Source organism: Medicago sativa, chromosome 4 (assembly GCF_051527215.1).
Source record: "Medicago sativa cultivar Bolivia chromosome 4, Bolivia_mono, whole genome shotgun sequence".
NCBI lineage: Eukaryota > Viridiplantae > Streptophyta > Magnoliopsida > Fabales > Fabaceae > Medicago > Medicago sativa.
The window spans coordinates 22008801-22033301 of NC_140752.1; positions in this window are offsets into that span (position 1 = coordinate 22008801).

Below are 24501 nucleotides of genomic sequence, written 5' to 3' on the forward strand. Positions count from 1 at the left end.
TCCATGGTTGATTTTAGAAATTTCAAAAACGGCCAAAATGATGGTAAAGTGAATTTCCTTGTTAATTTATGGATTTTATTCGTTTTTGACCCTTTTTCTTTCACTAAAAAGAGCATAAAGTGGCCTAGCCTTATCAAATCGAAGCATGTAATTGTTCCAAGGAAATCTAACAAGCATATCTATGACTTCCATGGTTTATATTAGAATTTTCAAAAACGGCCAACATGGGGGTAATTTCCTTGTTAATTTTCGGATTTTACTCGTTTTTGACCCTTTTCTTTCACTAAAAAAGGCATAAAGTGGCCTAGCCTTATCGAATCGAAGCATGTAATAGTTCCTAGGAAATCTAATGAGCATATCTACGACTTCCATGGTTGATTTTAGAAATTTCAAAAACGGCCAAAATGGTGGTAATTTCCTTGTTAATTTACGGATTTTACTCGATTTTGATCCTTTTTCGTTCACTAAAAAGGGCATAAAGTGGCCTAGCCTTATCGAATCGAAGCATGTAATAGTTCCTAGGAAATCTAATGAGCATATCTACGACTTCCATGTTTGATTTTAGAAATTTCAAAAACGGCCAAAATGGTGGTAAAGTGAATTTCCTTGTTAATTTACGGATTTTACTCGTTTTTGACCTTTTTTCTTTCACTAAAAAAGGCATAAAGTGGCCTAGCCTTATCGAATCGAAGCATGTAATAGTTCCTAGGAAATCTAATGAGCATATCTACGACTTCCATGGTTGATTTTAGAAATTTCAAAAACGGCCAAAATGGTGGTAAAGTGAATTTCCTTGTTAATTTATGGATTTTATTCGTTTTTGACCCTTTTTCTTTCACTAAAAAGAGCATAAAGTGGCCTAGCCTTATCAAATCGAAGCATGTAATAGTTCCAAGGAAATCTAACAAGCATATCTATGACTTCCATGGTTTATATTACAATTTTCAAAAACGGCCAACATGGGGGTAATTTCCTTGTTAATTTACGGATTTTACTCGTTTTTGACCCTTTTTCTTTCACTAAAAAAGGCATAAAGTGGCCTAGCCATATCGAATCGAAGCATGTAATAGTTCCTAGGAAATCTAATGAGCATATCTACGACTTCCATGGTTGATTTTAGAAATTTCAAAAACGGCCAAAATGGTGGTATAGTAAATTTCCTTGTTAATTTATGGATTTTATTCGTTTTTGACCCTTTTTCTTTCACTAAAAAGAGCATAAAGTGGCCTAGCCTTATCAAATCGAAGCATGTAATTGTTCCAAGGAAATCTAACAAGCATATCTATGACTTCCATGGTTTATATTAGAATTTTCAAAAACGGCCAACATGGGGGTAATTTCCTTGTTAATTTTCGGATTTTACTCGTTTTTGACCCTTTTCTTTCCCTAAAAAAGGCATAAAGTGGCCTAGCCTTATCGAATCGAAGCATGTAATAGTTCCTAGGAAATCTAATGAGCATATCTACGACTTCCATGGTTGATTTTAAAAATTTCAAAAACGGCCAAAATGGTGGTAATTTCCTTGTTAATTTACGGATTTTACTCGATTTTGATCCTTTTTCGTTCACTAAAAAGGGCATAAAGTGGCCTAGCCTTATCGAATCGAAGCATGTAATAGTTCCTAGGAAATCTAATGAGCATATCTACGACTTCCATGGTTGATTTTAGAAATTTCAAAAACGGCCAAAATGGTGGTAAAGTGAATTTCCTTGTTAATTTACGGATTTTACTCGTTTTTGACCCTTTTTCTTTCACTAAAAAAGGCATAAAGTGGCCTAGCCTTATCGAATCGAAGCATGTAATAGTTCCTAGGAAATCTAATGAGCATATCTACGACTTCCATGGTTGATTTTAGAAATTTCAAAAACGGCCAAAATGATGGTAAAGTGAATTTCCTTGTTAATTTATGGATTTTATTCGTTTTTGACCCTTTTTCTTTCACTAAAAAGAGCATAAAGTGGCCTAGCCTTATCAAATCGAAGCATGTAATTGTTCCAAGGAAATCTAACAAGCATATCTATGACTTCCATGGTTTATATTAGAATTTTCAAAAACGGCCAACATGGGGGTAATTTCCTTGTTAATTTTCGGATTTTACTCGTTTTTGACCCTTTTCTTTCACTAAAAAAGGCATAAAGTGGCCTAGCCTTATCGAATCGAAGCATGTAATAGTTCCTAGGAAATCTAATGAGCATATCTACGACTTCCATGGTTGATTTTAGAAATTTCAAAAACGGCCAAAATGGTGGTAATTTCCTTGTTAATTTACGGATTTTACTCGATTTTGATCCTTTTTCGTTCACTAAAAAGGGCATAAAGTGGCCTAGCCTTATCGAATCGAAGCATGTAATAGTTCCTAGGAAATCTAATGAGCATATCTACGACTTCCATGGTTGATTTTAGAAATTTCAAAAACGGCCAAAATGGTGGTAAAGTGAATTTCCTTGTTAATTTATGGATTTTATTCGTTTTTGACCCTTTTTCTTTCACTAAAAAGAGCATAAAGTGGCCTAGCCTTATCAAATCGAAGCATGTAATTGTTCCAAGGAAATCTAACAAGCATATCTATGACTTCCATGGTTTATATTAGAATTTTCAAAAACGGCCAACATGGGGGTAATTTCCTTGTTAATTTTCCGATTTTACTCGTTTTTGACCCTTTTCTTTCACTAAAAAAGGCATAAAGTGGTCTAGCCTTATCGAATCGAAGCATGTAATAGTTCCTAGGAAATCTAATGAGCATATATATGACTTCCATGATTGATTTTAGAAATTTCAAAAACGGCCAAAATGGTGGTAATTTCCTTGTTAATTTACGGATTTTACTCGATTTTGATCCTTTTTCGTTCACTAAAAAGGGCATAAAGTGGCCTAGCCTTATCGAATCGAAGCATGTAATAGTTCCTTGGAAATCTAATGAGCATATCTACGTCTTCCATAGTTGATTTTAGAAATTTCAAAAACGGCCAAAATGGTAGTAAAGTGAATTTCCTTGTTAATTTACGGGTTTTACTCGTTTTTGACCCTTTTTCTTTCACTAAAAAGGGCATAAAGTGGCCTAGCCTTATCAAATCGAAGCATGTAATTGTTCTAAGGAAATCTAACAAGCATATCTACGACTTCCATGGTTTATATTAGAATTTTCAAAAACGGCCAACATGGGGGTAATTTCCTTGTTAATTTACGGATTTTACTCGTTTTTGACCCTTTTTCTTTCACTAAAAAAGGCATAAAGTGGTCTAGCCTTATCGAATCGAAGCATGTAATAGTTCCTAGGAAATCTAATGAGCATATATACGACTTCCATGATTGATTTTAGAAATTTCAAAAACGGCCAAAATGGTGGTAATTTCCTTGTTAATTTACGGATTTTACTCGATTTTGATCATTTTTCTTTCACTAAAAAGGGCATAAAGTGGCCTAGCCTTATCGAATCGAAGCATGTAATAGTTCCTAGGAAATCTAATGAGCATATCTACGACTTCCATGGTTGATTTTAGAAATTTCTAATACGGCCAAAATGGTGGTAAAGTGAATTTCCTTGTTAATTTACGGATTTTACTCGTTTTTGACCCTTTTTCTTTCACTAAAAAGGGCATAAAGTGGCCTAGCCTTATCAAATAGAAGCATGTAATAGTTCCTAGGAAATCTAACAAGCATATCTACGAGTTCCATGGTTTATATTTGAATTTTCAAAAACGGCCAACATGGGGTAATTTCCTTGTTAATTTACGGATTTTACCCGTTTTTGACCCTTTTCTTTCACTAAAAAAGGCATAAAGTGGCCTAGCCTTATCGAATCGAAGTATGCAATAGTTACTAGGAAATCTAACGAGCATATCTACGACTTCCATGGTTGATTTTAGAAATTTCAAAAACGGCCAAAATGGTGGTAAAGTGAATTTCCTTGTTAATTTACGGATTTTACTCGATTTTGATCCTTTTTCTTTCACTAAAAAAGGCATAAAGTGGCCTAGCCTTATCGAATCGAAGCATGTAATAGTTCCTAGGAAATCTAATGAGCATATCTACGACTTCCATGGTTGATTTTAGAAATTTCAAAAACGGCCAAAATGATGGTAAAGTGAATTTCCTTGTTAATTTATGGATTTTATTCGTTTTTGACCCTTTTTCTTTCACTAAAAAGAGCATAAAGTGGCCTAGCCTTATCAAATCGAAGCATGTAATTGTTCCAAGGAAATCTAACAAGCATATCTATGACTTCCATGGTTTATATTAGAATTTTCAAAAACGGCCAACATGGGGGTAATTTCCTTGTTAATTTTCGAATTTTACTCGTTTTTGACCCTTTTCTTTCACTAAAAAGGGCATAAAGTGGCCTAGCCTTATCGAATCGAAGCATGTAATAGTTCCTAGGAAATCTAATGAGCATATCTACGACTTCCATGGTTGATTTTAGAAATTTCAAAAACGGCCAAAATGGTGGTAATTTCCTTGTTAATTTACGGATTTTACTCGATTTTGATCCTTTTTCGTTCACTAAAAAGGGCATAAAGTGGCCTAGCCTTATCGAATCGAAGCATGTAATAGTTCCTAGGAAATCTAATGAGCATATCTACGACTTCCATGTTTGATTTTAGAAATTTCAAAAACGGCCAAAATGGTGGTAAAGTGAATTTCCTTGTTAATTTACGGATTTTACTCGTTTTTGACCTTTTTTCTTTCACTAAAAAAGGCATAAAGTGGCCTAGCCTTATCGAATCGAAGCATGTAATAGTTCCTAGGAAATCTAATGAGCATATCTACGACTTCCATGGTTGATTTTAGAAATTTCAAAAACGGCCAAAATGGTGGTAAAGTGAATTTCCTTGTTAATTTATGGATTTTATTCGTTTTTGACCCTTTTTCTTTCACTAAAAAGAGCATAAAGTGGCCTAGCCTTATCAAATCGAAGCATGTAATTGTTCCAAGGAAATCTAACAAGCATATCTATGACTTCCATGGTTTATATTAGAATTTTCAAAAACGGCCAACATGGGGGTAATTTCCTTGTTAATTTTCGGATTTTACTCGTTTTTGACCCTTTTCTTTCACTAAAAAAGGCATAAAGTGGCCTAGCCTTATCGAATCGAAGCATGTAATAGTTCCTAGGAAATCTAATGAGCATATCTACGACTTCCATGGTTGATTTTAGAAATTTCAAAAACGGCCAAAATGGTGGTAATTTCCTTGTTAATTTACGGATTTTACTCGATTTTGATCCTTTTTCGTTCACTAAAAAGGGCATAAAGTGGCCTAGCCTTATCGAATCGAAGCATGTAATAGTTCCTAGGAAATCTAATGAGCATATCTACGACTTCCATGTTTGATTTTAGAAATTTCAAAAACGGCCAAAATGGTGGTAAAGTGAATTTCCTTGTTAATTTACGGATTTTACTCGTTTTTGACCTTTTTTCTTTCACTAAAAAAGGCATAAAGTGGCCTAGCCTTATCGAATCGAAGCATGTAATAGTTCCTAGGAAATCTAATGAGCATATCTACGACTTCCATGGTTGATTTTAGAAATTTCAAAAACGGCCAAAATGGTGGTAAAGTGAATTTCCTTGTTAATTTATGGATTTTATTCGTTTTTGACCCTTTTTCTTTCACTAAAAAGAGCATAAAGTGGCCTAGCCTTATCAAATCGAAGCATGTAATTGTTCCAAGGAAATCTAACAAGCATATCTATGACTTCCATGGTTTATATTAGAATTTTCAAAAACGGCCAACATGGGGGTAATTTCCTTGTTAATTTTCGGATTTTACTCGTTTTTGACCCTTTTCTTTCACTAAAAAAGGCATAAAGTGGCCTAGCCTTATCGAATCGAAGCATGTAATAGTTCCTAGGAAATCTAATGAGCATATCTACGACTTCCATGGTTGATTTTAGAAATTTCAAAAACGGCCAAAATGGTGGTAATTTCCTTGTTAATTTACGGATTTTACTCGATTTTGATCCTTTTTCGTTCACTAAAAAGGGCATAAAGTGGCCTAGCCTTATCGAATCGAAGCATGTAATAGTTCCTAGGAAATCTAATGAGCATATCTACGACTTCCATGTTTGATTTTAGAAATTTCAAAAACGGCCAAAATGGTGGTAAAGTGAATTTCCTTGTTAATTTACGGATTTTACTCGTTTTTGACCTTTTTTCTTTCACTAAAAAAGGCATAAAGTGGCCTAGCCTTATCGAATCGAAGCATGTAATAGTTCCTAGGAAATCTAATGAGCATATCTACGACTTCCATGGTTGATTTTAGAAATTTCAAAAACGGCCAAAATGGTGGTAAAGTGAATTTCCTTGTTAATTTATGGATTTTATTCGTTTTTGACCCTTTTTCTTTCACTAAAAAGAGCATAAAGTGGCCTAGCCTTATCAAATCGAAGCATGTAATTGTTCCAAGGAAATCTAACAAGCATATCTACGACTTCCATGGTTTATATTAGAATTTTCAAAAACGGCCAACATGGGGGTAATTTCCTTGTTAATTTACGGATTTTACTCGTTTTTGACCCTTTTTCTTTCACTAAAAAAGGCATAAAGTGGCCTAGCCATATCGAATCGAAGCATGTAATAGTTCCTAGGAAATCTAATGAGCATATCTATGACTTCCATGCTTTATATTAGAATTTTCAAAAACGGCCAACATGGGGGTAATTTCCTTGTTAATTTTCGGATTTTACTCGTTTTTGACCCTTTTCTTTCACTAAAAAAGGCATAAAGTGGTCTAGCCTTATCGAATCGAAGCATGTAATAGTTCCTAGGAAATCTAATGAGCATATATACGACTTCCATGATTGATTTTAGAAATTTCAAAAACGGCCAAAATGGTGGTAATTTCCTTGTTAATTTACGGATTTTACTCGATTTTGATCCTTTTTCGTTCACTAAAAAGGGCATAAAGTGGCCTAGCCTTATCGAATCGAAGCATGTAATAGTTCCTTGGAAATCTAATGAGCATATCTACGTCTTCCATAGTTGATTTTAGAAATTTCAAAAACGGCCAAAATGGTAGTAAAGTGAATTTCCTTGTTAATTTACGGGTTTTACTCGTTTTTGACCCTTTTTCTTTCACTAAAAAGGGCATAAAGTGGCCTAGCCTTATCAAATCGAAGCATGTAATTGTTCTAAGGAAATCTAACAAGCATATCTACGACTTCCATGGTTTATATTAGAATTTTCAAAAACGGCCAACATGGGGGTAATTTCCTTGTTAATTTACGGATTTTACTCGTTTTTGACCCTTTTTCTTTCACTAAAAAAGGCATAAAGTGGCCTAGCCATATCGAATCGAAGCATGTAATAGTTCCTAGGAAATCTAATGAGCATATCTACGACTTCCATGGTTGATTTTAGAAATTTCAAAAACGGCCAAAATGGTGGTAAAGTGAATTTCCTTGTTAATTTATGGATTTTATTCGTTTTTGACCCTTTTTCTTTCACTAAAAAGAGCATAAAGTGGCCTAGCCTTATCAAATCGAAGCATGTAATTGTTCCAAGGAAATCTAACAAGCATATCTATGACTTCCATGGTTTATATTAGAATTTTCAAAAACGGCCAACATGGGGGTAATTTCCTTGTTAATTTTTGGATTTTACTCGTTTTTGACCCTTTTCTTTCACTAAAAAAGGCATAAAGTGGCCTAGCCTTATCGAATCGAAGCATGTAATAGTTCCAAGGAAATCTAATGAGCATATCTACGACTTCCATGGTTGATTTTAGAAATTTCAAAAACGGCCAAAATGGTGGTAATTTCCTTGTTAATTTACGGATTTTACTCGATTTTGATCCTTTTTCGTTCAGTAAAAAGGGCATAAACTGGCCTAGCCTTATCGAATCGAAGCATGTAATAGTTCCTAGGAAATCTAATGAGCATATCTACGACTTCCATGGTTGATTTTAGAAATTTCAAAAACGGCCAAAATGGTGGTAAAGTGAATTTCCTTGTTAATTTATGGATTTTATTCGTTTTTGACCCTTTTTCTTTCACTAAAAAGAGCATAAAGTGGCCTAGCCTTATCAAATCGAAGCATGTAATTGTTCCAAGGAAATCTAACAAGCATATCTATGACTTCCATGGTTTATATTAGAATTTTCAAAAACGGCCAACATGGGGGTAATTTCCTTGTTAATTTTCGGATTTTACTCGTTTTTGACCCTTTTCTTTCACTAAAAAAGGCATAAAGTGGCCTAGCCTTATCGAATCGAAGCATGTAATAGTTCCTAGGAAATCTAATGAGCATATCTACGACTTCCATGGTTGATTTTCGAAATTTCAAAAACGGCCAAAATGGTGGTAATTTCCTTGTTAATTTACGGATTTTACTCGATTTTGATCCTTTTTCGTTCACTAAAAAGGGCATAAAGTGGCCTAGCCTTATCGAATCGAAGCATGTAATAGTTCCTAGGAAATCTAATGAGCATATCTACGACTTCCATGGTTGATTTTAGAAATTTCAAAAACGGCCAAAATGGTGGTAAAGTGAATTTCCTTGTTAATTTACGGATTTTACTCGTTTTTGACCCTTTTTCTTTCACTAAAAAAGGCATAAAGTGGCCTAGCCTTATCGAATCAAAGCATGTAATAGTTCCTAGGAAATCTAATGAGCATATCTACGACTTCCATGGTTGATTTTAGAAATTTCAAAAACGGCCAAAATGGTGGTAAAGTGAATTTCCTTGTTAATTTATGGATTTTATTCGTTTTTGACCCTTTTTCTTTCACTAAAAAGAGCATAAAGTGGCCTAGCCTTATCAAATCGAAGCATGTAATTGTTCTAAGGAAATCTAACAAGCATATCTACGACTTCCATTGTTTATATTAGAATTTTCAAAAACGGCCAACATGGGGGTAATTTCCTTGTTAATTTACGGATTTTACTCGTTTTTGACCCTTTTTCTTTCACTAAAAAAGGCATAAAGTGGCCTAGCCATATCGAATCGAAGCATGTAATAGTTCCTAGGAAATCTAATGAGCATATCTACGACTTCCATGGTTGATTTTAGAAATTTCAAAAACGGCCAAAATGGTGGTAAAGTGAATTTCCTTGTTAATTTATGGATTTTATTCGTTTTTGACCCTTTTTCTTTCACTAAAAAGAGCATAAAGTGGCCTAGCCTTATCAAATCGAAGCATGTAATTGTTCCAAGGAAATCTAACAAGCATATCTATGACTTCCATGGTTTATATTAGAATTTTCAAAAACGGCCAACATGGGGGTAATTTCCTTGTTAATTTTTGGATTTTACTCGTTTTTGACCCTTTTCTTTCACTAAAAAAGGCATAAAGTGGCCTAGCCTTATCGAATCGAAGCATGTAATAGTTCCAAGGAAATCTAATGAGCATATCTACGACTTCCATGGTTGATTTTAGAAATTTCAAAAACGGCCAAAATGGTGGTAATTTCCTTGTTAATTTACGGATTTTACTCGATTTTGATCCTTTTTCGTTCACTAAAAAGGGCATAAAGTGGCCTAGCCTTATCGAATCGAAGCATGTAATAGTTCCTAGGAAATCTAATGAGCATATCTACGACTTCCATGGTTGATTTTAGAAATTTCAAAAACGGCCAAAATGGTGGTAAAGTGAATTTCCTTGTTAATTTATGGATTTTATTCGTTTTTGACCCTTTTTCTTTCACTAAAAAGAGCATAAAGTGGCCTAGCCTTATCAAATCGAAGCATGTAATTGTTCCAAGGAAATCTAACAAGCATATCTATGACTTCCATTGTTTATATTAGAATTTTCAAAAACGGCCAACATGGGGGTAATTTCCTTGTTAATTTTCGGATTTTACTCGTTTTTGACCCTTTTTCTTTCACTAAAAAAGGCATAAAGTGGCCTAGCCATATCGAATCGAAGCATGTAATAGTTCCTAGGAAATCTAATGAGCATATCTACGACTTCCATGGTTGATTTTAGAAATTTCAAAAACGGCCAAAATGGTGGTAAAGTGAATTTCCTTGTTAATTTATGGATTTTATTCGTTTTTGACCCTTTTTCTTTCACTAAAAAGAGCATAAAGTGGCCTAGCCTTATCAAATCGAAGCATGTAATTGTTCCAAGGAAATCTAACAAGCATATCTATGACTTCCATGGTTTATATTAGAATTTTCAAAAACGGCCAACATGGGGGTAATTTCCTTGTTAATTTTTGGATTTTACTCGTTTTTGACCCTTTTCTTTCACTAAAAAAGGCATAAAGTGGCCTAGCCTTATCGAATCGAAGCATGTAATAGTTCCAAGGAAATCTAATGAGCATATCTACGACTTCCATGGTTGATTTTAGAAATTTCAAAAACGGCCAAAATGGTGGTAATTTCCTTGTTAATTTACGGATTTTACTCGATTTTGATCCTTTTTCGTTCACTAAAAAGGGCATAAAGTGGCCTAGCCTTATCGAATCGAAGCATGTAATAGTTCCTAGGAAATCTAATGAGCATATCTACGACTTCCATGGTTGATTTTAGAAATTTCAAAAACGGCCAAAATGGTGGTAAAGTGAATTTCCTTGTTAATTTATGGATTTTATTCCTTTTTGACCCTTTTTCTTTCACTAAAAAGAGCATAAAGTGGCCTAGCCTTATCAAATCGAAGCATGTAATTGTTCCAAGGAAATCTAACAAGCATATCTATGACTTCCATTGTTTATATTAGAATTTTCAAAAACGGCCAACATGGGGGTAATTTCCTTGTTAATTTTCGGATTTTACTCGTTTTTGACCCTTTTCTTTCACTAAAAAAGGCATAAAGTGGCCTAGCCTTATCGAATCGAAGCATGTAATAGTTCCTAGGAAATCTAATGAGCATATCTACGACTTCCATGGTTGATTTTCGAAATTTCAAAAACGGCCAAAATGGTGGTAATTTCCTTGTTAATTTACGGATTTTACTCGATTTTGATCCTTTTTCGTTCACTAAAAAGGGCATAAAGTGGCCTAGCCTTATCGAATCGAAGCATGTAATAGTTCCTAGGAAATCTAATGAGCATATCTACGACTTCCATGGTTGATTTTAGAAATTTCAAAAACGGCCAAAATGGTGGTAAAGTGAATTTCCTTGTTAATTTACGGATTTTACTCGTTTTTGACCCTTTTTCTTTCACTAAAAAAGGCATAAAGTGGCCTAGCCTTATCGAATCAAAGCATGTAATAGTTCCTAGGAAATCTAATGAGCATATCTACGACTTCCATGGTTGATTTTAGAAATTTCAAAAACGGCCAAAATGGTGGTAAAGTGAATTTCCTTGTTAATTTATGGATTTTATTCGTTTTTGACCCTTTTTCTTTCACTAAAAAGAGCATAAAGTGGCCTAGCCTTATCAAATCGAAGCATGTAATTGTTCTAAGGAAATCTAACAAGCATATCTACGACTTCCATGGTTTATATTAGAATTTTCAAAAACGGCCAACATGGGGGTAATTTCCTTGTTAATTTACGGATTTTACTCGTTTTTGACCCTTTTTCTTTCACTAAAAAAGGCATAAAGTGGCCTAGCCATATCGAATCGAAGCATGTAATAGTTCCTAGGAAATCTAATGAGCATATCTACGACTTCCATGGTTGATTTTAGAAATTTCAAAAACGGCCAAAATGGTGGTAAAGTGAATTTCCTTGTTAATTTATGGATTTTATTCGTTTTTGACCCTTTTTCTTTCACTAAAAAGAGCATAAAGTGGCCTAGCCTTATCAAATCGAAGCATGTAATTGTTCCAAGGAAATCTAACAAGCATATCTATGACTTCCATGGTTTATATTAGAATTTTCAAAAACGGCCAACATGGGGGTAATTTCCTTGTTAATTTTTGGATTTTACTCGTTTGACCCTTTTCTTTCACTAAAAAAGGCATAAAGTGGCCTAGCCTTATCGAATCGAAGCATGTAATAGTTCCAAGGAAATCTAATGAGCATATCTACGACTTCCATGGTTGATTTTAGAAATTTCAAAAACGGCCAAAATGGTGGTAATTTCCTTGTTAATTTACGGATTTTACTCGATTTTGATCCTTTTTCGTTCACTAAAAAGGGCATAAAGTGGCCTAGCCTTATCGAATCGAAGCATGTAATAGTTCCTAGGAAATCTAATGAGCATATCTACGACTTCCATGGTTGATTTTAGAAATTTCAAAAACGGCCAAAATGGTGGTAAAGTGAATTTCCTTGTTAATTTATGGATTTTATTCGTTTTTGACCCTTTTTCTTTCACTAAAAAGAGCATAAAGTGGCCTAGCCTTATCAAATCGAAGCATGTAATTGTTCCAAGGAAATCTAACAAGCATATCTATGACTTCCATTGTTTATATTAGAATTTTCAAAAACGGCCAACATGGGGGTAATTTCCTTGTTAATTTTCGGATTTTACTCGTTTTTGACCCTTTTCTTTCACTAAAAAAGGCATAAAGTGGCCTAGCCTTATCGAATCGAAGCATGTAATAGTTCCTAGGAAATCTAATGAGCATATCTACGACTTCCATGGTTGATTTTCGAAATTTCAAAAACGGCCAAAATTGTGGTAATTTCCTTGTTAATTTACGGATTTTACTCGATTTTGATCCTTTTTCGTTCACTAAAAAGGGCATAAAGTGGCCTAGCCTTATCGAATCGAAGCATGTAATAGTTCCTAGGAAATCTAATGAGCATATCTACGACTTCCATGGTTGATTTTAGAAATTTCAAAAACGGCCAAAATGGTGGTAAAGTGAATTTCCTTGTTAATTTACGGATTTTACTCGTTTTTGACCCTTTTTCTTTCACTAAAAATGGCATAAAGTGGCCTAGCCTTATCGAATCAAAGCATGTAATAGTTCCTAGGAAATCTAATGAGCATATCTACGACTTCCATGGTTGATTTTAGAAATTTCAAAAACGGCCAAAATGGTGGTAAAGTGAATTTCCTTGTTAATTTATGGATTTTATTCGTTTTTGACCCTTTTTCTTTCACTAAAAAGAGCATAAAGTGGCCTAGCCTTATCAAATCGAAGCAGGTAATTGTTCCAAGGAAATCTAACAAGCATATCTATGACTTCCATGGTTTATATTAGAATTTTCAAAAACGGCCAACATGGGGGTAATTTCCTTGTTAATTTTCGGATTTTACTCGTTTTTGACCCTTTTCTTTCACTAAAAAAGGCATAAAGTGGTCTAGCCTTATCGAATCGAAGCATGTAATAGTTCCTAGGAAATCTAATGAGCATATATACGAATTCCATGGTTGATTTTAGAAATTTCAAAAACGGCCAAAATGGTGGTAATTTCCTTGTTAATTTACGGATTTTACTCGATTTTGATCCTTTTTCGTTCACTAAAAAGGGCATAAAGTGGCCTAGCCTTATCGAATCGAAGCATGTAATAGTTCCTTGGAAATCTAATGAGCATATGTACGACTTCCATGGTTGATTTTCGAAATTTCAAAAACGGCCAAAATGGTGGTAATTTCCTTGTTAATTTACGGATTTTACTCGATTTTGATCCTTTTTCGTTCACTAAAAAGGGCATAAAGTGGCCTAGCCTTATCGAATCGAAGCATGTAATAGTTCCTAGGAAATCTAATGAGCATATCTACGACTTCCATGGTTGATTTTAGAAATTTCAAAAACGGCCAAAATGGTGGTAAAGTGAATTTCCTTGTTAATTTATGGATTTTATTCGTTTTTGACCCTTTTTCTTTCACTAAAAAGAGCATAAAGTGGCCTAGCCTTATCAAATCGAAGCATGTAATTGTTCCAAGGAAATCTAACAAGCATATCTATGACTTCCATTGTTTATATTAGAATTTTCAAAAACGGCCAACATGGGGGTAATTTCCTTGTTAATTTTCGGATTTTACTCGTTTTTGACCCTTTTCTTTCACTAAAAAAGGCATAAAGTGGCCTAGCCTTATCGAATCGAAGCATGTAATAGTTCCTAGGAAATCTAATGAGCATATCTACGACTTCCATGGTTGATTTTCGAAATTTCAAAAACGGCCAAAATGGTGGTAATTTCCTTGTTAATTTACGGATTTTACTCGATTTTGATCCTTTTTCGTTCACTAAAAAGGGCATAAAGTGGCCTAGCCTTATCGAATCGAAGCATGTAATAGTTCCTAGGAAATCTAATGAGCATATCTACGACTTCCATGGTTGATTTTAGAAATTTCAAAAACGGCCAAAATGGTGGTAAAGTGAATTTCCTTGTTAATTTACGGATTTTACTCGTTTTTGACCCTTTTTCTTTCACTAAAAATGGCATAAAGTGGCCTAGCCTTATCGAATCAAAGCATGTAATAGTTCCTAGGAAATCTAATGAGCATATCTACGACTTCCATGGTTGATTTTAGAAATTTCAAAAACGGCCAAAATGGTGGTAAAGTGAATTTCCTTGTTAATTTATGGATTTTATTCGTTTTTGACCCTTTTTCTTTCACTAAAAAGAGCATAAAGTGGCCTAGCCTTATCAAATCGAAGCAGGTAATTGTTCCAAGGAAATCTAACAAGCATATCTATGACTTCCATGGTTTATATTAGAATTTTCAAAAACGGCCAACATGGGGGTAATTTCCTTGTTAATTTTCGGATTTTACTCGTTTTTGACCCTTTTCTTTCACTAAAAAAGGCATAAAGTGGTCTAGCCTTATCGAATCGAAGCATGTAATAGTTCCTAGGAAATCTAATGAGCATATATACGAATTCCATGGTTGATTTTAGAAATTTCAAAAACGGCCAAAATGGTGGTAATTTCCTTGTTAATTTACGGATTTTACTCGATTTTGATCCTTTTTCGTTCACTAAAAAGGGCATAAAGTGGCCTAGCCTTATCGAATCGAAGCATGTAATAGTTCCTTGGAAATCTAATGAGCATATCTACGTCTTCCATAGTTGATTTTAGAAATTTCAAAAACGGCCAAAATGGTGGTAAAGTGAATTTCCTTGTTAATTTACGGATTTTACTCGTTTTTGACCCTTTTTCTTTCACTAAAAAAGGCATAAAGTGGCCTAGCCTTATCGAATCGAAGCATGTAATAGTTCCTAGGAAATCTAATGAGCATATCTACGACTTCCATGGTTGATTTTCGAAATTTCAAAAACGGCCAAAATGGTGGTAATTTCCTTGTTAATTTACGGATTTTACTCGATTTTGATCCTTTTTCGTTCACTAAAAAGGGCATAAAGTGGCCTAGCCTTATCGAATCGAAGCATGTAATAGTTCCTAGGAAATCTAATGAGCATATCTACGACTTCCATGGTTGATTTTAGAAATTTCAAAAACGGCCAAAATGGTGGTAAAGTGAATTTCCTTGTTAATTTACGGATTTTACTCATTTTTGACCCTTTTTCTTTCACTAAAAAAGGCATAAAGTGGCCTAGCCTTATCGAATCGAAGCATGTAATAGTTCCTAGGAAATCTAATGAGCATATCTACGACTTCCATGGTTGATTTTAGAAATTTCAAAAACGGCCAAAATGGTGGTAAAGTGAATTTCCTTGTTAATTTATGGATTTTATTCGTTTTTGACCCTTTTTCTTTCACTAAAAAGAGCATAAAGTGGCCTAGCCTTATCAAATCAAAGCATGTAATTGTTCCAAGGAAATCTAACAAGCATATCTATGACTTCCATGGTTTATATTAGAATTTTCAAAAACGGCCAACATGGGAGTAATTTCCTTGTTAATTTTCGGATTTTACTCGTTTTTGACCCTTTTCTTTCACTAAAAAAGGCATAAAGTGGTCTAGCCTTATCGAATCGAAGCATGTAATAGTTCCTAGGAAATCTAATGAGCATATATACGAATTCCATGGTTGATTTTAGAAATTTCAAAAACGGCCAAAATGGTGGTAATTTCCTTGTTAATTTACGGATTTTACTCGATTTTGATCCTTTTTCGTTCACTAAAAAGGGCATAAAGTGGCCTAGCCTTATCGAATCGAAGCATGTAATAGTTCCTTGGAAATCTAATGAGCATATCTACGTCTTCCATAGTTGATTTTAGAAATTTCAATAACGGCCAAAATGGTGGTAAAGTGAATTTCCTTGTTAATTTACGGATTTTAGTCGTTTTTGACCCTTTTTCTTTCACTAAAAAAGGCATAAAGTGGCCTAGCCTTATCGAATCGAAGCATGTAATAGTTCCTAGGAAATCTAATGAGCATATCTACGACTTCCATGGTTGATTTTCGAAATTTCAAAAACGGCCAAAATGGTGGTAATTTCCTTGTTAATTTACGGATTTTACTCGTTTTTGACCCTTTTTCTTTCACTAAAAAAGGCATAAAGTGGCCTAGCCTTATCGAATCGAAGCATGTAATAGTTCCTAGGAAATCTAATGAGCATATCTACCACTTCCATGGTTGATTTTAGAAATTTCAAAAACGGCCAAAATGGTGGTAAAGTGAATTTCCTTGTTAATTTATGGATTTTATTCGTTTTTGACCCTTTTTCTTTCACTAAAAAGAGCATAAAGTGGGCTAGCCTTATCAAATCGAAGCATGTAATAGTTCCAAGGAAATCTAACAAGTATATCTATGACTTCCATGGTTTATATTAGAATTTTCAAAAACGGCCAACATGGGGGTAATTTCCTTGTTAATTTACGGATTTAACTCGTTTTTGACCCTTTTCTTTCACTAAAAAAGGCATAAAGTGGTCTAGCCTTATCGAATCGAAGCATGTAATAGTTCCTAGGAAATCTAATGAGCATATATACGAATTCCATGGTTGATTTTAGAAATTTCAAAAACGGCCAAAATGGTGGTAATTTCCTTGTTAATTTACGGATTTTACTCGATTTTGATCCTTTTTCGTTCACTAAAAAGGGCATAAAGTGGCCTAGCCTTATCGAATCGAAGCATGTAATAGTTCCTTGGAAATCTAATGAGCATATCTACGTCTTCCATAGTTGATTTTAGAAATTTCAAAAACGGCCAAAATGGTGGTAAAGTGAATTTCCTTGTTAATTTACGGATTTTACTCGTTTTTGAACCTTTTTCTTTCACTAAAAAAGGCATAAAGTGGCCTAGCCTTATCGAATCGAAGCATGTAATAGTTCCTAGGAAATCTAATGAGCATATCTACGACTTCCATGGTTGATTTTCGAAATTTCAAAAACGGCCAAAATGGTGGTAATTTCCTTGTTCATTTACGGATTTTACTCGATTTTGATCCTTTTTCGTTCACTAAAAAGGGCATAAAGTGGCCTAGCCTTATCGAATCGAAGAATGTAATAGTTCCTAGGAAATCTAATGAGCATATCTACGACTTCCATGGTTGATTTTAGAAATTTCAAAAACGGCCAAAATGGTGGTAAAGTGAATTTCCTTGTTAATTTACGGATTTTACTCGTTTTTGACCCTTTTTCTTTCACTAAAAAAGGAATAAAGTGGCCTAGCCTTATCGAATCGAAGCATGTAATAGTTCCTAGGAAATCTAATGAGCATATCTACCACTTCCATGGTTGATTTTAGAAATTTCAAAAACGGCCAAAATGGTGGTAATTTCCTTGTTAATTTTCGGATTTTACTCGTTTTTGACCCTTTTCTTTCACTAAAAAAGGCATAAAGTGGTCTAGCCTTATCGAATCGAAGCATGTAATAGTTCCTAGGAAATCTAATGAGCATATATACGAATTCCATGGTTGATTTTAGAAATTTCAAAAACGGCCAACATGGGGGTATTTTCCTTGTTAATTTACGGATTTTACTCGTTTTTGACCCTTTTTCTTTCACTAAAAAAGGCATAAAGTGGCCTAGCCTTATCGAATCGAAGCATGTAATAGTTCCTAGGAAATCTAATGAGCATATCTACGTCTTCCATAGTTGATTTTAGAAATTTCAAAAACGGCCAAAATGGTGGTAAAGTGAATTTCCTTGTTAATTTACGGATTTTACTCGTTTTTGACCCTTTTTCTTTCACTAAAAAGGGCATAAAGTGGCCTAGCCTTATCAAATCGAAACATGTAATTGTTCTAAGGAAATCTAACAAGCATATCTACGACTTCCATGGTTTATATTAGAATTTTCAAAAACGGCCAACATGGGGGTAATTTCCTTGTTAATTTACGGATTTTACTCGATTTTGATCCTTTTTCTTTCACTAAAAAGGGCATAAACTGGCCTAGCCTTATCGAATCGAAGCATGTAATAGTTCCTAGGAAATCTAATGACCATATCTACGACTTCCATGGTAGATTTTAGAAATTTCAAAAACGGCCAAAATGGTGGTAAAGTGAATTTCCTTGTTAATTTACGGATTTTACTTGTTTTTGACCCTTTTTCTTTCACTAAAAAGGGCATAAAGTGGCCTAGCCTTATCAAATCGAAGCATGTAATAGTTCCTAGAAAATCTAACAAGCATATCTACGACTTTCATGGTTTATATTAGAATTTTCAAAAACGGCCAACATGGGGGTAATTTCCTTGTTAATTTACGGATTTTACTCGTTTTTGACCCTTTTTCTTTCACTAAAAAAGGCATAAAGTGGCCTAGCCTTATCGAATCGAAGCATGTAATAGTTCCTAGGAAATCTAATGAGCATATCTACGACTTCCATGGTTGATTTTCGAAATTTAAAAAATGGCCAAAATGGTGGTAATTTCCTTGTTAATTTACGGATTTTACTCGATTTTGATCCTTTTTCGTTCACTAAAAAGGGCATAAAGTGGCCTAGCCTTATCGAATCGAAGCATGTAATAGTTCCTAGGAAATCTAATGAGCATATCTACGACTTCCATGGTTGATTTTAGAAATTTCAAAAACGGCCAAAATGGTGGTAAAGTGAATTTCCTTGTTAATTTACGGATTTTACTCGTTTTTGACCCTTTTTCTTTCACTAAAAAAGGCATAAAGTGGCCTAGCCTTATCGAATCGAAGCATGTAATAGTTCCTAGGAAATCTAATGAGCATATCTACCACTTCCATGGTTGATTTTAGAAATTTCAAAAACGGCCAAAATGGTGGTAATTTCCTTGTTAATTTTCGGATTTTACTCGTTTTTGACCCTTTTCTTTCACTAAAAAAGGAATAAAGTGGTCTAGCCTTATCGAATCGAAGCATGTAATAGTTCCTAGGAAATCTAATGAGCATATATACGAATTCCATGGTTGATTTTAGAAATTTCAAAAACGGCCAACATGGGGGTATTTTCCTTGTTAATTTACGGATTTTACTCGTTTTTGACCCTTTTTCTTTCACTAAAAAAGGCATAAAGTGGCCTAGCCTTATCGAATCGAAGCATGTAATAGTTCCTAGGAAATCTAATGAGTATATCTACGTCTTCCATAGTTGATTTTAGAAATTTCAAAAACGGCCAAAATGGTGGTAAAGTGAATTTCCTTGTTAATTTACGGATTTTACTCGTTTTTGACCCTTTTTCTTTCACTAAAAAGGGCATAAAGTGGCCTAGCCTTATCAAATCGAAGCATGTAATTGTTCTAAGGAAATCTAACAAGCATATCTACGACTTCCATGGTTTATATTAGAATTTTCAAAAACGGCCAACATGGGGGTAATTTCCTTGTTAATTTACAGATTTTACTCGATTTTGATCCTTTTTCTTTCACTAAAAAGGGCATAAACTGGCCTAGCCTTATCGAATCGAAGCATGTAATAGTTCCTAGGAAATCTAATGACCATATCTACGACTTCCATGGTAGATTTTAGAAATTTCAAAAACGGCCAAAATGGTGGTAAAGTGAATTTCCTTGTTAATTTACGGATTTTACTTGTTTTTGACCCTTTTTCTTTCACTAAAAAGGGCATAAAGTGGCCTAGCCTTATCAAATCGAAGCATGTAATAGTTCCTAGAAAATCTAACAAGCATATCTACGACTTTCATGGTTTATATTAGAATTTTCAAAAACGGCCAACATGGGGGTAATTTCCTTGTTAATTTACGGATTTTACTCGTTTTTGACCCTTTTTCTTTCACTAAAAAAGGCATAAAGTGGCCTAGCCTTATCGAATCGAAGCATGTAATAGTTCCTAGGAAATCTAATGAGCATATCTACGACTTCCATGGTTGATTTTAGAAATTTCAAAAACGGCCAAAATGGTGGTAAAGTGAATTTCCTTGTTAATTTATGGATTTTATTCGTTTTTGACCCTTTTTCTTTCACTAAAAAGAGCATAAAGTGGGCTAGCCTTATCAAATCGAAGCATGTAATAGTTCCAAGGAAATCTAACAAGTATATCTATGACTTCCATGGTTTATATTAGAATTTTCAAAAACGGCCAACATGGGGGTAATTTCCTTGTTAATTTACGGATTTAACTCGTTTTTGACCCTTTTCTTTCACTAAAAAAGGCATAAAGTGGTCTAGTCTTATCGAATCGAAGCATGTAATAGTTCCTAGGAAATCTAATGAGCATATATACGAATTCCATGGTTGATTTTAGAAATTTCAAAAACGGCCAAAATGGTGGTAATTTCCTTGTTAATTTACGGATTTTACTCGATTTTGATCCTTTTTCGTTCACTAAAAAGGGCATAAAGTGGCCTAGCCTTATCGAATCGAAGCATGTAATAGTTCCTTGGAAATCTAATGAGCATATCTACGTCTTCCATAGTTGATTTTAGAAATTTCAAAAACGGCCAAAATGGTGGTAAAGTGAATTTCCTTGTTAATTTACGGATTTTACTCGTTTTTGACCCTTTTTCTTTCACTAAAAAAGGCATAAAGTGGTCTAGCCTTATCGAATCGAAGCATGTAATAGTTCCTAGGAAATCTAATGAGCATATATACGAATTCCATGGTTGATTTTAGAAATTTCAAAAACGGCCAAAATGGTGGTAATTTCCTTGTTAATTTACGGATTTTACTCGATTTTGATCCTTTTTCGTTCACTAAAAAGGGCATAAAGTGGCCTAGCCTTATCGAATCGAAGCATGTAATAGTTCCTTGGAAATCTAATGAGCATATCTACGTCTTCCATAGTTGATTTTAGAAATTTCAAAAACGGCCAAAATGGTGGTAAAGTGAATTTCCTTGTTAATTTACGGATTTTACTCGTTTTTGACCCTTTTTCTTTCACTAAAAAAGGCATAAAGTGGCCTAGCCTTATCGAATCGAAGCATGTAATAGTTCCTAGGAAATCTAATGAGCATATCTACGACTTCCATGGTTGATTTTCGAAATTTCAAAAACGGCCAAAATGGTGGTAATTTCCTTGTTAATTTACGGATTTTACTCGATTTTGATCCTTTTTCGTTCACTAAAAAGGGCATAAAGTGGCCTAGCCTTATCGAATCGAAGCATGTAATAGTTCCTAGGAAATCTAATGAGCATATCTACGACTTCCATGGTTGATTTTAGAAATTTCAAAAACGGCCAAAATGGTGGTAAAGTGAATTTCCTTGTTAATTTACGGATTTTACTCGTTTTTGACCCTTTTTCTTTCACTAAAAAAGGCATAAAGTGGCCTAGCCTTATCGAATCGAAGCATGTAATAGTTCCTAGGAAATCTAATGAGCATATCTACGACTTCCATGGTTGATTTTAGAAATTTCAAAAACGGCCAAAATGGTGGTAAAGTGAATTTCCTTGTTAATTTATGGATTTTATTCGTTTTTGACCCTTTTTCTTTCACTAAAAAGAGCATAAAGTGGCCTAGCCTTATCAAATCAAAGCATGTAATTGTTCCAAGGAAATCTAACAAGCATATCTACGACTTCCATGGTTTATATTAGAATTTTCAAAAACGGCCAACATGGGAGTAATTTCCTTGTTAATTTTCGGATTTTACTCGTTTTTGACCCTTTTCTTTCACTAAAAAAGGCATAAAGTGGTCTAGCCTTATCGAATCGAAGCATGTAATAGTTCCAAGGAAATCTAATGAGCATATATACGAATTCCATGGTTGATTTTAGAAATTTCAAAAACGGCCAAAATGGTGGTAATTTCCTTGTTAATTTACGGATTTTACTCGATTTTGATCCTTTTTCGTTCACTAAAAAGGGCATAAAGTGGCCTAGCCTTATCGAATCGAAGCATGTAATAGTTCCTTGGAAATCTAATGAGCATATATACGACTTCCATGGTTGATTTTAGAAATTTCAAAAACGGCCAAAATAGTGGTAAAGTGAATTTCCTTGTTAATTTACGGATTTTACTCGTTTTTGACCCTTTTTCTTTCACTAAAAAGGGCATAAAGTGGCCTAGCCTTATCAAATCGAAGCATGTAATAGTTCCTAAGAAATCTAACAAGCATATCTACGACTTCCATGGTTTATATTAGAATTTTCAAAAACGGCCAACATGGGGGTAATTTCCTTGTTAATTTACGGATTTTACTCGATTTTGATCCTTTTTCTTTCACTAAAAAGGGCATAAACTGGCCTAGCCTTATCGAATCGAAGCATGTAATAGTTCCTAGGAAATCTAATGACCATATCTACGACTTCCGTGGTTGATTTTAGAAATTTCAAAAACGGCCAAAATGGTGGTAAAGTGAATTTCCTTATTAATTTACGGATTTTACTTGTTTTTGACCCTTTTTCTTTCACTAAAAAGGGCATAAAGTGGCCTAGCCTTATCAAATCGAAGCATGTAATAGTTCCTAGAAAATCTAACAAGCATATCTATGACTTCCATGGTTTATATTAGAATTTTCAAAAACGGCCAACATGGGGGTAATTTCCTTGTTAATTTACGGATTTTACTCGTTTTTGACCCTTTTTCTTTCACTAAAAAAGGCATAAAGTGGCCTAGCCTTATCGAATCGAAGCATGTAATAGTTCCTAGGAAATCTAATGAGCATATCTACGACTTCCATGGTTGATTTTAGAAATTTCAAAAACGGCCAAAATGGTGGTAAAGTGAATTTCCTTGTTAATTTATGGATTTTATTCGTTTTTGACCCTTTTTCTTTCACTAAAAAGAGCATAAAGTGGCCTAGCCTTATCAAATCGAAGCATGTAATAGTTCCAAGGAAATCTAACAAGCATATCTATGACTTCCATGGTTTATATTAGAATTTTCAAAAACGGCCAACATGGGGGTAATTTCCTTGTTAATTTACGGATTTTACTCGTTTTTGACCCTTTTTCTTTCACAAAAAAAGGCATAAAGTGGCCTAGCCTTATCGAATCAAAGCATGTAATAGTTCCTAGGAAATCTAATGAGCATATCTACGACTTCCATGGTTGATTTTAGAAATTTCAAAAACGGCCAAAATGGTGGTAATTTCCTTGTTAATTTACGGATTTTACTCGATTTTGATCCTTTTCCGTTCACTAAAAAGGGCATAAATTGGCCTAGCCTTATCGAATCGAAGCATGTAATAGTTCCTAGGAAATCTAATGAGCATATTTACGACTTCCATGGTTGATTTTAGAAATTTCAAAAACGGCCAAAATGGTGGTAATTTCTTTGTTAATTTACGGATTTTACTCGATTTTGATCCTTTTTCGTTCACTAAAAAGGGCATAAAGTGGCCTAGCCTTATCAAATCGAAGCATGTAATAGTTCCTAAGAAATCTAACAAGCATATCTACGACTTCCATGGTTTATATTAGAATTTTCAAAAACGGCCAACATGGGGGTAATTTCCTTGTTAATTTACGGATTTTACTCGATTTTGATCCTTTTTCTTTCACTAAAAAGGGCATAAACTGGCCTAGCCTTATCAAATCGAAGCATGTAATAGTTCCTAGGAAATCTAATGACCATATCTACGACTTCCGTGGTTGATTTTAGAAATTTCAAAAACGGCCAAAATGGTGGTAAAGTGAATTTCCTTATTAATTTACGGATTTTACTTGTTTTTGACCCTTTTTCTTTCACTAAAAAGGGCATAAAGTGGCCTAGCCTTATCAAATCGAAGCATGTAATAGTTCCTAGAAAATCTAACAAGCATATCTACGACTTCCATGGTTTATATTAGAATTTTCAAAAACGGCCAACATGGGGGTAATTTCCTTGTTAATTTACGGATTTTACACGTTTTTGACCCTTTTTCTTTCACTAAAAAAGGCATAAAGTGGCCTAGCCTTATCAAATCGAAGCATGTAATAGTTCCTAGGAAATCTAATGAGCATATCTACGACTTCCATGGTTGATTTTAGAAATTTCAAAAACGGCCAAAATGGTGGTAAAGTGAATTTCCTTGTTAATTTATGGATTTTATTCGTTTTTGACCCTTTTTCTTTCACTAAAAAGAGCATAAAGTGGCCTAGCCTTATCAAATCGAAGCATGTAATAGTTCCAAGGAAATCTAACAAGCATATCTATGACTTCCATGGTTTATATTAGAATTTTCAAAAACGGCCAACATGGGGGTAATTTCCTTGTCAATTTACGGATTTTACTCGTTTTTGACCCTTTTTCTTTCACTAAAAAAGGCATAAAGTGGCCTAGCCTTATCGAATCGAAGCATGTAATAGTTCTTAGGAAATCTAATGAGCATATCTACGACTTCCATGGTTGATTTTAGAAATTTCAAAAACGGCCAAAATGGTGGTAAAGTGAATTTCCTTGTTAATTTATGGATTTTATTCGTTTTTGACCCTTTTTCTTTCACTAAAAAGAGC